Source organism: Phoenix dactylifera, unplaced genomic scaffold, assembly GCF_009389715.1.
Source record: "Phoenix dactylifera cultivar Barhee BC4 unplaced genomic scaffold, palm_55x_up_171113_PBpolish2nd_filt_p 001345F, whole genome shotgun sequence".
Lineage (NCBI taxonomy): Eukaryota > Viridiplantae > Streptophyta > Magnoliopsida > Arecales > Arecaceae > Phoenix > Phoenix dactylifera.
In genome coordinates, this window is record NW_024068673.1 from 75,473 (window position 1) to 84,955 (window position 9,483).

The following is a 9,483-nucleotide window of genomic DNA, read 5'->3' on the forward strand; positions in this document are numbered from 1 at the left end:
AATCCGTGATGAGGGCATGAGAGAAGAAGGTCTTTAAATCTTTTCCAACATTCATAAAATGTTTCATTATCTTTTTGTTGGAAATTGCTGATATGTCTTTTCAAAAAGTTGGTCCTTTGTGTGGGGAAGAACTTTTTTAAAAATTCTCTCTGCATATCTGGCCAATTTCTTATTGATCTAGGTCGCAAAGAGTTTAGCCATGTTTTGGCCTTATCCTTTAGAGAGAAAGGAAACAATGTCAACTTGAGGACATCCTCGGTGACATTTGGCACTCTAAATGTAATGCTCAATTCTTCAAAATCCTTTAAATGAAGATACGGACTCTCGGACTCTAACCCGTGGAACTTGGGCAGCAATTGAATTACCCCGGGTTTGATGTCAAAATGTCCTACATTATCAGAAAAAATTATGCATGAAGGCTGACTAGTCCTAGCCGGTTGTAGGTATTGTATTAGAGTCATAACATGGGGTTCTCGTTCTCGATTGTGGTGACTCTCCGCATCTTCATTTAAATCAGCCATCTCACAAGGTGTGAGATACTGCGAAGGAATTTCAGGGATATGTCCTAAGGGATGATCTAAAGTTGTACGACTTAATCGACCGGTGTCGTCCCTATTCCACTTTAGCATGCAAAATATTTCCCTCTCTTTCTTTTTCTTTTTTTTAAAAAAAATAAAAAAATAAATATAAGTACCAACTAAAGTTACCCTAAAACGATATCCTAAAACAAAAATTTTATTCACAATCAAACATGCAACAAAACATTACACCTCAATTTCTAATGTTTTTCTTAAATTTCTAGACAGCTCCTAACTGGTTTGAAGAGGGCACCTAAGCCTCCAATCCGGTCTAATTAACCGAGTTGACCAGGTAAGCTCCCAGGTAAGTGGAGGGGTCACGATGCGTTCGCAAAGGTCCCACTTAAAACCCACTTGCCTCGAATAGATGAACTGTCTCCCTTTTAGGGACAAAGCTTGCCTAGACATCAACTAAGCCACAGAGCGAAATTGGTGCAACTTTCGGTGGTCTTTGTCCTATTGAGCTCGAATGTCCTTAGGGGCCAACGTCTAGTTGATTTTAGTTAAGCTTAGGATATTTATGCACTGGGGTGATTTTTGGGCTAAGGACGAGTGATGAAATTCCGACCTTATCTTTTTAAATGGGTTCAGCCCTTAGAATATTTTATGCTGATGCCTTATACTATATGCAACAATCAAGAGATTTTTTTTTTAATGTTTTATGACATGACATTAAATTTCATTGAATAGGTGATCAAGCAAATTATTTATTTTTTTTTTAAATTTTATGAGTTGACGTTTGAAATTTGAATTCTGAAATTTGAAATTTGAAATTTTAGGTTTTTCCTCTTTTTTTTTTAATTTTTGAATAATCACCCTTGATCTTTTCTTAAAGTTTTTTTTTTAAAAATTTTTAATTAGCAACAAGGGTTAATGAGATATGATAACAATAAAATTCTGATTCTAAAAAAAAAATTAAATGCAGAAAATTTAAAATAGAAAGCAGCAAGGTTTCGTATTAATCTAAAAATGTATCAGAATGTCAATCAGACCGTTCAGATTATCGAACAATGTGTCTTGCACTAGCTGACCAAATTTGAGTCAAATCAGACGGCTAATATCTATGATATCAGAGTTTGATGCAGACTGTGCAGGGAATTAAAAATAGTAGTAAAGATTTAATTTTTTTTTTTCAAAAGAAAATTACTAACTACTAAGGTAAAAATTAAATCTAAAATTATACTAATAACTCAGCCGTTCCCCGGCAACGGCGCCAAAAACTTGGTACAAAAATAAAATTGTTCTCCCAAGTGCAGGAGAATCGCACAAGTAGTATAACTCGGAAGTCCGAGGTCGATTCCTCAGGGAACGATCTATGGATTATTAGCTTAATTTCAGATTAATTGATTCAATAAACTTGTGGATTAAGATGATGGTTTGCAAATAGAAAATAAACCAGTAAATAGAGAGTCGAAGTTTGGATAGATTAAGATGGTGTAGGGATCCAGAATCTCCTTTAATAATATCAAGTTCATGCAATAAATTCTATGATTCTTTTGTTTTCTTTTAAAAATTATAAGCAGATAAAATTTAATTATTGAGTATGTTCTTGATAACATGAATTCTCTTTTTAAGCATTCAACGTGCCTTAGAACGTCAACGATGAATCAAATAATTGAGGAAGACATGTATCAATAAGCATAAATCATAAAAGAATTTTCAACATATAAGAATCATAACATAATCAAAAGATAAATCGTATAAAGCAAAGGATTAGAATTTACATCATGAACTCGGTACACCAAAGGATTTTCCTTCACCCATCACCTAGGACTTTAGCCGATCATCTCCCTCTCTCTTTTTCACTCTTTTTGTTTTCTTTTTGTTTTTTCACCTAGGATTTTCCCCTGTTTCCTCGTTTCTTTTTTTTTTCTTTTGAAGAACAACCCGAGAGAGAGAGAGAGGAAAAACTCCTCTGTTTTCTCTTTTTTTTGTGTGAGAACCGCCCCCCACTTCTTCAAATCGGAGCCCCTTCTTATAACAATCTCCCTCCCTCCCCAGCCGAGATGCTCACGAGCGTTGGAAAGGAGGAGGATGCGGACGGCTGGGAGGTGATCGCGGCTGCTGCGGCGCTTCACGGGATCGGGCGTTGATCGCGGGATCTGGAGAATGCCCGGATGCGAGCTGATTGCGGAAGCTGGGATGAACTGACGCTGGCCCGGAAGCATGGGATCTCGGTCTCGGGCGGAAGAAGAGGAGGCAGACGGCTGGGAGGTCATGGATGGGACGAGCCGCAGATCTGGAAGACGCCCGGAAAGGAGCTGATCGCGGACGGCTGGAGCGGCTGTGAGGCGGGATCACATGCTGAAGAACGGACTCGGAATCTTTGAAACGGTGAGGGAGGCGGATGCTTGGGAGGTGATCGCGGCTGCTGTGGAGGAGCGTTGATCGGGTTGTGAGGCTGAGAAGGGATGGACGCGTGAGCCGGTGGGAGACCCGGATGGATCGCGGACGGCAGGGGCGTGGACGAGTGAATTGCGAACGTCTAGGATCGCTGGGACTCAATTTCCGGAAGCTGGGATTACGGGGGAAAGAAGATCATGTGGGAGAAGCTTCACGGGCTCGGGCAGGATGAGAACGCAAGCGGGTTGATGCGGGAACTCATCACGGGTGTGGACGACGTGGAGGGGACTCGTTGATCACGGGATGAACGCTGATGTGGCCATTTCGGATGTCCCATTGCGTGTTGCCTTAGGATGGCTGGCATATATCCCTCGAGTGCAAGTGTGCTTGAAGATTGGTGGGTTTGATCAGACCATGACGAGGTTGGGCGTATGTGGTCTAAGTTATGCATTTGTCTAGGCCCAATTTATTCTAAATACGCATTGTAACTTTGATTTCTGATCACCTGCACCCAATCAAAAATATAATATTAAATTAGTGATAATATCGTTATCCGTTGGCAATAAGACTAATTTAAGTAGTATGTAGATCGTACTTTTGTACTCTCATCACTAAGCTGTGCATGGCCTCCGGACGACCTTCCGTCTTCATAATAAAAAAAATACTCTTCTCACGTTTGGCCTCCCAGCGTCTCTCCCCTCTTTTTTTGTTTTTTTTATTCTTCTTTCTCTTCCAAAATAGAGCATGCTCTGTTTTTCATCACCGACCCCCCCCCCCCTCTCTTCTTCAAACTGTGCCCTCCTCCCCCTTTTCTTCCTTGTCTCGTTTTTCTTTTATAGATCGCTGAAGACCCAGCGATGGATCCCCGCAAGGAGGAGGACGTGGTCTGCGGTCTTTGATTTCGCGGAGGCTTGATTGTTGCACGCAAGATCACTGGAGAAGGGCGTGAATCCATGGGAATGGCTGGATCTCGTGTTCCTTGAATTATGTGGAATACAAGTTATTCATGTGTGCCTAAAATCCTCTCCACTTTTCTTCCATAGAATAATTTGTGAGTGTGAATCCTATTGATTTCCAACACAATTGACATCGCCAACCACCTCACACTGCCGCGCACAGCTGGCCAGTTGCTGGTCACCAAATTGGATGGAAACTATGGACCTAGAAACCTCCAAAGAATCTCACGACCGTCGCCAGTTGTAATCACCGGGCTTTGGTTCTTCGGAAACTGAGACCCCAACTTCTCAAAAACCATGTGGGACTAGTTCCACAGTAGAGGCATGCGACGAGTTCTATGGCACCTCCAAGGAATTTCACGGCCATCACCAGTTGCAATCGTCGGGCTTCAGTCCGAAACCCTAGCTACTTGAAGACGATGAAGTCACGAAGAGCGGAAGAGTCGAAGAGAAAGGAGGGGTACTCGGGTGGAGATGGCTTAAGTCGAAGGAAAAGTGGAAGGAAGGAAAGATTATTAAAATTTGGGTGACGGATTTGGGTTAGCATCTGTCATCCAAGTTCGATAAAATTGTTAATACGGATATCCAAATCCGAATTCAGGAGAAGTAGGTTAATCCGACTCAGTATCCGCATCCGGGATATTTTATAGTTGACTATCCGATTCAATTGGATCAAAAAAAAATAATAGATCTAAAACATAAACAGAAACGAATGTGATAGAATAAAAATCAACCCACTTTCACCCCTAATTCAGCAAGCTGAACTACAGGCTGAAGAGCCGATCTTCACAGCTCTCAGCACAAATAGCCCACCCGGGTGCCTTTCAAAACAAAAAAAAAAAAGTTTCAAAACAAAGAAGACCAAAATGCATTATAATATTTTTTTAAAAAAAATTTAAAAACAAGAGGATTAAACAAACAAAAATGAAAGATTATTTGCACGTAAGACTTTAAATAAAAGGAGCAGCTCCCGGCGAGGATCGAACTCGCGACCTTTCGCTTACGAAGCGAACGCACTACCACTATGCTACGGAAGCACACGCGGCGTTTTTGTCAAAACAGTTTATAATCCCGTAAATCAAATTTCTCGGTACCCATTCCAATTGTTGGTATCACCGGCGTCCGAGCGGAGAACGGGAACCCGCGCCTCACCTTCCACAATGGAGTCCCCGCCGGAGCCTCCTCCATGGCTTACGACCTCATTCAACTTATTCTCGCTATCTCCACCTGGTAATTTTCTCTCTCCTATTTTCTTCATCTACAGCTTTTTTTTGGAAAAAATAGAAATAATCTCTTTAATGCATTTAGTTTGATGTTAGTTGTGGTTCAGTGATTTCAAAAGGTTTTTCTAAGCGGTGAACTTCATGAGAAAACTGGCTTTTAGCTTGTTCTATAATATGTGGTTTATGGTGTCAGAGATGGACAGATGAAGTTACTCGGGAAGGACAAACACCCAAGCACAGCTTCAGTCGCAGGAGGCTGTCCCCAGCAAGCTCTTGCAGGTCCTTCCACCTCCATCTCGTTTCCTTGCTTTCTGTTAATTTCTTCAATGATTTTCACTGAATTAAGAGATTCTTATTCATAAATTTCAACTTAAGATCATGCCTGTGATCTTAGATACCCAATCCCAAGGATGGATATTCCATCGCTAGGTTGGGCGATAATTTGAAGAATAGAGATAATTTGGAATCACTGTCATGTGAGATCATCATAGTATAATCACACGAGGTGATCTCATCATATCCATCTATATTATTTTTAATCTTGGGATGTTTATCCCATACCAAACGCCCCCAAAAGGTAAAGTAGATGAAATTTTTGTAACTATAGGCATGTATTAACAATGGTGTTAAGAATATTTTTTCCTGTAATTAGTATTGCAGACTTTGACTCAAGTATCTTTTCCTTCTGGAGGCTGTCAAGCAAATGTGCATACTGGTGCTCCACCTCCCTGGTTTGAAACAAGTAGAGAACATGAAAAAAGTCTCACATACAAAGGGTTACACATGGATAAGAAGTTAGGGAAGTCACGAAAATTGAATCCTAAACGTGTGGGAGCAGCATGGGCAGAAAAAAGAAAAATTGAACTTGAGATGGAGAAGCGAGGGGAAGTTGTTGCAAAAAGTTGGGATGCTAACTGGCTACCCAATTTTGGTAGAGTTTGGCAAAAAGGTACCAGAAAGGAGTCTAGAAAAGAATTTGAGATAGAGAAACGAAAATTCTTCAAGAATGAGAACCAGTCTGAATCACCACTCAAAATACAACCATATATAAGCAAACGAATGGTAACTCCAATATTTTAAGTTTTGTTCCTTTTCAGTCCTGAATTTTAGTGGTAATTCCACTTCCTTATCAATGCATTAAAATTTCGTATTCTCATTAGCAATGCTAAGTACATTTTTCTCCCTACTTTTCTATGCCAATTGATTTATAGCAGTTTGAGAACTGGAATGGTTGCTCCATGCTCATAAACGTATTATGTGGAATCTGTGTATGCTGATACTCGTTTAATTCTCAAAGTAACCTTTTCTCAACTTGCTTAGCATATACGTGCCATCAGAAATTTATGGATGCTGCTTCTTTTCATTTATTTGACCGGACAGATGCACACAACTTGTATGTTGGATTTGAATTCTCATTATAGAGCTTCTCTCTCTTGTTACATTTATTGTCCTGTTTAGTTGTTACTTCTTAAATTGTTGTAGGATATCTGACATATATTAATGCAATATAAATTTTCAGAATTATGTTTAGACATGAGATTATGTTATGGTTGTCTATTCATTAGGCACATTTGCTTGACAGCCTCCAGAAGGAAAAGAAACTTGAGTCAAAGTCTGCAATACTAATCACATCTTTTATTATATTCTACGATCGGAATATTGATACTTTTATAAATTACTTTGCGTTAAATTATTTTTATAAATTATTTCTATACTTTTAATTAACTAATATTGATTCTTTTTTATGCATACTAGATTACAACATGCCGCGAGGAAAACGTTTCAGAGATATTGAGTTTCAGCACATATCCGTGGGATCTACTTCTGATCGTTCCCAGCAGCCCGATGAGCCTCATACTCAGTCCGGGTCCCAGTCTGCGCACGCGCCACCTGCAGATTGTCCAGACACGGATGACGTGGATGTCCTGGGTATTTTGATTTACAGTTTTTATATTAATTTCTCTTACAATCTAACTATTTTAAATCATTTGCCTTTAATGGACTTCTTATTTTATGGATGGACTGGGGAGAGTGAGGAGAACACGAGGGCCCACTCGAGCACGGGACGTATGGACCCTACCTGAGGATGAGAAGATTGCCGTCCATTGCAACGAACTGGGGCAGCCCATCAAGAATGCTGCAAGCATTTTATCCACGTTTTTAGGATCAGTTGCGCGGAAGGGACAATTGTGTCCGCTCAACTATACGAAATAGAATGAAATGCTTCCTTCGTATAAGGTTGAGCTTCTTAGAGTTGTTGAGGTAAAGAATTGAAGCTGCTTACTATCTTCAATTATTTTTTGATTTAACATTGATATAACATTTTTGACTTTGATGTAGAAAAAATTTGTCCTTCCTGCAAATAGCCATGATTGGGTGCTGAAGTCCGTCAACCGCAAATGGAAAGAATATAAGGTGAAGCTAAAGGCAGATTGGAAGCACGAGGGCATGACTGAAGAGGAGGTGGCCCGTGTTTGTCCTCCAGATGTAATTTCTCATCAGTGGAGGGAGCTTGTCCACTACTGATTTTCCGAGAGAGCTCAGGTTGTGTATATTTTTTCAATACCTTAGATTGTATTTACTATTATTATAGATTAGAAATTTATACATTGTATTAATTACATTGTTTATTATTTTTCGAGGAAGACATATTCCAATATTGGTAGAGCTGCTCGAGCATCACAAACTATTCCTCACACTTCAGGCTCCATGAGTTATGCGAGGTGTAGAGCCGAATTCGTAAGTTTTTTTGAAACTCTTTAAATTTATCTTAAATTATTCTATCATATAGCATGTATACTCTTGAAATATACTTTTTGTTGTAGATGGATGATAATGGGAGGGAGCCTGGTAGGGTGGAGTTTTATAAGATGACTCACACCCACCGAGATGGCAGCTTTGTCCGGGAGGAGTCCAGAGATATAGTTGTATGTATTCATCTTTGACTTGTGTTGTATTTTTTTTTGGTTCTAATATTGGCATACATTAATTTGAATTTTTTTTGAGAGATGTAGGATATGGCAACAAATCTTATTTCAGAGCGCGTCAGAGGGTCATCATCATCCGACGCGACTAATCATATTGAAGCTCAAGTGCTAGCTGAATTGATGGGCCCAGAACGTTATGGGCGAGTGAGGGGTTACGGCGTTGGAGTTACCCCCACTCAGTTATCTTCAGTGGGCACATATACAAGAAATGAGAGAGAATCTAGTAACACTGCAAAAGTTCGTCATCTTCAAGCAACTATTGAAGAACTGAAGCAAAACCAAGCAAATTTGCAAGCTCAGCTTACGAATATTTCATCAATGTTACAACGATTTCTTCCTTCTCAGGTAAATAACTATATATATTTGAATACTTTACATATTATCAATTATGATATATGAGTTAATGTATCATATTATTCCAAACTTCTAAGGTTTCTCTTTTTTTTTTGTAGATTCCTGATACTTCAAACGCTTGTAGAGATGATGATGGAGCTGAATCCCGTCCCTGATGCATTTTAGATTATCTTTTATGAGTTTGATATGTATATGTTTTTTATTTTTCAGAGTACATTGTAATTTGAAACTTTGTAAGCAAATTTTTAATCAGATATTACAATATTCACATTTCGAATGATCTGAGTGTTTGTATTAATGTATCAATGCAATACAGGTTCATATTGTTATAATGTATGTATCAATGTAATACAGGTTCATATTGTTATAATGTATGTTTTGTAATTTGTGTTTTATAATATGAATTGGTTTTTTATTTTTTTTCAAAAAAGCAATTCCCGACGCTTTTAAGCGTCGGCAAAGGACATAGTGCCCGCACCGGCAAGCTTATGCCGACACTTCAAACAATTAAGTTAGCGTCGGCAAATGAGGATATGCCGACGCTTTAAAGCGTTGCAAATTGGCGACGTTATAAAGCGTCGGGAAAAACCAAGTTTCGACGAGTTATTGCCGACGCTAGTAAGCGTCGGTAAATCCATGTTTTTGCCGACGCTTTCGCTCTACGTCGGCAAAAACTATTTCCACTCTGGTATGTCCGACGCTTTGGCGACGAGTGGCATTGCGTCGGTGGTACTTTAGCCGACGTTAAAAAGCGTCGCTAAAGGTCCAACAAAGCGCCGGGATAGCTACTTTTTCCTGTAGTGTTTGCTGCTACTTTTAAGTTTTTTGTTGCCGATGAGTTCAAAATATAATTGAATTGGTCTAAGAAATGTCAGCAAATTAAGAATTAGGCTTCAGTCTGCAGTCAAAGTCTAGGTACTCGAATTAAAGCAGATCTGAATATTTTGAAATATTAAGTAGCGCAACTCATTTTTGAAGAACAGAAAGATTTTATATATTCTTCTGGAGATGAAGTTCATACATGGATCGCCAAAGAAGTAGC

The 9,483-nt window shown here is 39.4% G+C and overlaps 1 long non-coding RNA gene and 2 other non-coding genes across 3 annotated transcripts; 2 read left to right on the plus strand and 1 right to left on the minus strand.

The window, feature by feature from the left end:
* LOC120108469 lies at window positions 1–109 on the plus strand. Its single transcript, XR_005509808.1, has one exon. It is a non-coding gene; the product is annotated as a small nucleolar RNA R71 (small nucleolar RNA).
* Window positions 110–4,842: 4,733 nt separating this feature from the next.
* Window positions 4,843–4,914, minus strand: TRNAT-CGU. Its single transcript has one exon. It is a non-coding gene; the product is annotated as a tRNA-Thr (tRNA).
* A 3,395-nt stretch (window positions 4,915–8,309) lies between these two features.
* LOC120108468 lies at window positions 8,310–8,770 on the plus strand. Its single transcript, XR_005509807.1, has 2 exons — window positions 8,310–8,432; window positions 8,540–8,770. It is a non-coding gene; the product is annotated as an uncharacterized LOC120108468 (long non-coding RNA).
* The last annotated feature ends 713 nt before the right edge of the window (window positions 8,771–9,483 follow it).